Source organism: Anastrepha ludens, unplaced genomic scaffold (genome assembly GCF_028408465.1).
Source record: "Anastrepha ludens isolate Willacy unplaced genomic scaffold, idAnaLude1.1 ptg000164l, whole genome shotgun sequence".
Lineage (NCBI taxonomy): Eukaryota > Metazoa > Arthropoda > Insecta > Diptera > Tephritidae > Anastrepha > Anastrepha ludens.
The window spans coordinates 7,501-12,500 of record NW_026530124.1 but is presented as its reverse complement, the minus strand read 5'-3'; the positions used below and the strand labels follow the sequence as shown (position 1 = coordinate 12,500).

The 5,000-nt window shown below is 30.8% G+C and overlaps 3 non-coding genes across 3 annotated transcripts in view; all 3 read right to left on the bottom strand.

Annotated features, from left to right (window-relative positions):
• Nucleotides 1–889, bottom strand: part of LOC128871416 (large subunit ribosomal RNA) — a 3,993-nt gene extending 3,104 nt beyond the window's left edge. The window contains exon 1 of the ribosomal RNA XR_008455961.1: nucleotides 1–889. This exon is cut by the window's left edge and continues 3,104 nt beyond it. This is a non-coding gene — a ribosomal RNA (large subunit ribosomal RNA).
• A 438-nt stretch (nucleotides 890–1,327) lies between these two features.
• LOC128871413 (5.8S ribosomal RNA) lies at nucleotides 1,328–1,508 on the bottom strand. The gene has a single exon (XR_008455958.1). It is a non-coding gene; the product is annotated as a 5.8S ribosomal RNA (ribosomal RNA).
• A 566-nt stretch (nucleotides 1,509–2,074) lies between these two features.
• On the bottom strand, nucleotides 2,075–4,065 carry LOC128871414 (small subunit ribosomal RNA). The gene has a single exon (XR_008455959.1). It is a non-coding gene; the product is annotated as a small subunit ribosomal RNA (ribosomal RNA).
• Nucleotides 4,066–5,000: the final 935 nt, after the last annotated feature.

Here is a 5,000-nt window from a genome sequence, read left to right as displayed (position 1 = left end):
CTAAAAATTAATCCCATTATATTTTTAAGTTAAGTTAATTATGCCATTAAGTTTAATATAACTCAATGACTTGCACATATGTTAGACTCCTTGGTCCGTGTTTCAAGACGGGTCCCGAAGGTATCCTGAATCTTTCGCATTGTTAATCATATAAATGCATACAAATAAATATTAATATCATAGATATTAAATTTTTTGTAAAATTCAAAAAATGAATTTTAGCATTATATATAATAAAATCTATCAACACTTTATCAAATCATTAGTATTTATTCTATGTTAATATGCTTAAAAAGCAAATTAATTTAAATAAACTTAATATCACCAATGATCTTTTGATAAATACTTTTATTATGTTAATAGATTACAATGTCCTTATATGAAAAAAATGCACATTATTTTTAATTATTTAATGATGAATTTTTCATAATGGATATTCAGGTTCATCGGGCTTAACCTCTAAGCAGTTTCACGTACTATTTAACTCTCTATTCAGAGTTCTTTTCAACTTTCCCTCACGGTACTTGTTTACTATCGGTCTCATGGTTATATTTAGTTTTAGATGGAGTTTACCACCCACTTAGTGCTGCACTATCAAGCAACACGACTCTTTGGAAATATCTTTCTAGTAATCATTAACGTTATACGGGCCTGGCACCCTCTATGGGTAAATGGCCTCATTTAAGAAGGACTTAAATCGTTAATTTCTCATACTAGATATTAAGATATTCCATACACTGCATCTCACATTTGACATATAGACAAAGTGACTTAGTGCTGAACTATTTTCTTTTCGCTCGCCGCTACTAAGAAAATCCTTGTTAGTTTCTTTTCCTCCCCTCATTAATATGCTTAAATTCAGGGGGTAATCCCATATGAGTTGAGGTTGTTTTAAAATATTTTTTATCTTCTCACAATTTAATAAATAATTATATCATCTTTTCATCTCTATTTTTCTTTTTTCCTTTTATATAAATATATATTATAAATAATAATTATGTAAAATGAGGCAATTCTAGAATAAAAAAAATTAATTTTTATGCTAGACATTCCTCCTTTAATTACATATATAAATTAATATTTTATATATATATAAATAATATGAAAATTTTTTAAAGAGAATACTTAGATTCAAAATTTTTTTTATTTCATTTTATTTGAGAGGATTTTTTTTTTTTAAGAATATATTAATAAATAAAAAATTCATTATATATCTTTATTTTTTTGCTATTAATATTATGAATTATTTAAAATCCAATAATATACACATTTGCTTAAATTCAATTATTTTTATAAAAGAATAAGCAACTTATTTAGCATAGTCTTACAACCCTCAACCATATGTAGTCCAAGCAGTACTTTAAAATTTAATTTAATGTACATAACAGCATGGACTGCGATATGCGTTCAAAATGTCGATGTTCATGTGTCCTGCAGTTCACACGATGACGCACAGTTTGCTGCGTTCTTCATCGACCCATGAGCCAAGTGATCCACCGCTTAGAGTATTTTTTTATTTATTTTTATTTATAACAAATGTCAATTTTTTTTTGCATATATTAATTGAAAGAGTAAAATTAAATAATAATAATAATAAAATATAAATTGATTTTCTTTCAATAATATATATCAAATATATTTAACTCTAAACATTTTTATTAAGTTGCGAATGTCTTAGTTCAACAATAATACAGTGGTGGTATTTATTATGTTTGATTATTTTGTATTTTTTTAATCATTTTATTTATATATAAATATAATAATAAATATATACCACTTTTGTTATTGTGAACAAATTAACTTATCATTCAATCAAATGAATAATAAGTACAACTTTCTATTTTCATGTTTAAAGGTTTTTAAAAGAAAAAATAAGAAAAAACATTACAAAATGTACCATCATATTATATTTAATATGATATAATTGATGGATAACAAATTGAATGAAAAAGAATAAAAAGAATATGGATTCAAAATAATTATAAATTTTTCTTTTTTTTCTTTTTTTCTTTTGTTTGTTTTTGTTTTTATTTGTTTTGGCATTGTTTGTTTTTCTTACGGATATGGAACACAATAATGATCCTTCCGCAGGTTCACCTACGGAAACCTTGTTACGACTTTTACTTCCTCTAAATAATCAAGTTCGGTCAACTTTTGCGAAACAACCGTGACACACGAGGCGTCACAGTGATCACGTCCGGAGACCTCACTAAATAATTCAATCGGTAGTAGCGACGGGCGGTGTGTACAAAGGGCAGGGACTTAATCAATGCGAGTTAATAACTCGCACTTACTGGGAATTCCAAGTTCATGTGAACAGTTTCAGTTCACAATCCCAAGCATGAAAGTGGTTCAGCGGTTTACCCGGACCTCTCGGTCTAGGAAATACACGTTGATACTTTCATTGTAGCGCGCGTGCAGCCCAGGACATCTAAGGGCATCACAGACCTGTTATTGCTCAATCTCGTTACTGCTAGACGCAATTTGTCCATTTAAGAAGCTAGTGTCCTTATAATGGGACAAACCAACAGGTACGACTCCACTTATATAAACACATTCAAACACTTGTACATTCAAGATGTACGCATGAAAGAAGGCTATATAAGTTTCAACATCATAATCCTGAAAGCATCTATTTAATATATTTGAGTCTCGTTCGTTATCGGAATTAACCAGACAAATCACTCCACGAACTAAGAACGGCCATGCACCACCACCCATAGATTCGAGAAAGAGCTATCAATCTGTCTTACACGCTTATGTTCGGACCTGGTAAGTTTTCCCGTGTTGAGTCAAATTAAGCCGCAGGCTCCACTCCTGGTGGTGCCCTTCCGTCAATTCCTTTAAGTTTCAGCTTTGCAACCATACTTCCCCCGGAGCCCAAAAGCTTTGGTTTCCCGGGAAGCGACTGAGAGAGCCATAGTAGTAGCTACACCCAATTGCTAGCTGGCATCGTTTATGGTTAGAACTAGGGCGGTATCTGATCGCCTTCGAACCTCTAACTTTCGTTCTTGATTAATGAAAACATCTTTGGCAAATGCTTTCGCTTAAGTTAGTCTTACGACGGTCCAAGAATTTCACCTCTCGCGTCGTAATACTAATGCCCCCAAACTGCTTCTATTAATCATTACCTCTTGATCTAAAAACCAATGAAAGTAGAACAGAGGTCTTATTTCATTATTCCATGCACAAAATATTCAGGCATTTGGAGCCTGCTTTAAGCACTCTAATTTGTTCAAAGTAATTGTACCGGCCCACAACAACACTCGATGAAGAGCACTGAAGTAGGTTTAAATAGGAGGAATATATAAAAAATACATTGTATTAATTATATATAAGAACTCCACCGGTAATACGCTTACATACATAAGGTAATGTACATACCACAATATATAGTTGTACTACCCGTATGAAGCACAAATTCAACTACGAACGTTTTAACCGCAACAACTTTAATATACGCTATTGGAGCTGGAATTACCGCGGCTGCTGGCACCAGACTTGCCCTCCAATAGGTCCTTGTTAAAGGATTTAAAGTGTACTCATTCCAATTACAGGGCCTCGGATATGAGTCCTGTATTGTTATTTTTCGTCACTACCTCCCCGAACTGGGAGTGGGTAATTTACGCGCCTGCTGCCTTCCTTAGATGTGGTAGCCGTTTCTCAGGCTCCCTCTCCGGAATCGAACCCTGATTCCCCGTTACCCGTTGCAACCATGGTAGTCCTAGATACTACCATCAAAAGTTGATAGGGCAGACATTTGAAAGATCTGTCGTCGGTACGGGACCATACGATCTGCAAGTTATCTAGAGTTCAACCAATTTAACGATCAAATGATCGCTTGGTTTTAGTCTAATAAAAGCACACGTTCCATAAGGTCCGTGTTTATATTGCATGTATTAGCTCTAGAATTACCACAGTTATCCAAGTAACTGTTAACGATCTATGGAACCATAACTGATATAATGAGCCTTTTGCGGTTTCACTTTTAATTTGTTTGTACTTAGACATGCATGGCTTAATCTTTGAGACAAGCATATAACTACTGGCAGGATCAACCAGAATAATATATATATTTGTTTATATATTTTTCTTTGTTTTTCATATTTGAAAATTTCATAAATTACGGTGTATATAAAAAGTAAAGGGGAAAACGCACATACAATAGAACATAATTTTAATAACACAATTTATGTATCATCTCATCATCATCATCATTATTATTATTATTATTTATTAATAATGTGCTTTTATTTGTATAAAATATTTGTATTTTATTTGGTCTTCTTCTTTGTTGTGTTTTTCTTTCATTTTCTTTCGTTCAATGTGCGCTCCCGCCGACCCCTTTAGCTTTTCTTATCAGAATTCAAAAACCGTTTTTTATGAAAAAGAATTTTCGTTCTCTATATATATTTTGTATAAAAATATAAGAACGATATTTCTTCTTAATATTTGCCAATTTTCAAATGTATCATTTTTAATAACATTTTACTTTTTCTTCAAATGCATTTTTAATGTAATAATTTCATATATTACATAATTTTTCTCTCTGAATTGAAATTAATAATTCCATAATTCTATTTTTTAATCATAAATATATATATGATTGAAAAAATTTCTCCTTTTTTCTTTTGTTTAAAATTTAGTTTTTCTTATAATTTTTATTTGTTTTGTTTTTTTTTTTTCTTCATCTGTTTAATTTCCTGTATGTATACAAGAAACAAACAGTTGAGGATAATTTCTATGTAATGCTAGTATAGAATATAAAATTTTGAATTCAAAAATTTATTTCTATTTAAACTAACTATAGAATACCAGGAATAAAATACAATGACACCAATATGCCAAGGTTACATTCCATAATATGTTAGTATAGAATATAAATTCTTCATATATGTATATATATTCGAAAATTGTTTCTATTTAAACTAACGTATGGAAAACCATGAATAAAATCACAAATACACCAATATGCCAAGGCAACAATCAATAGTTACATT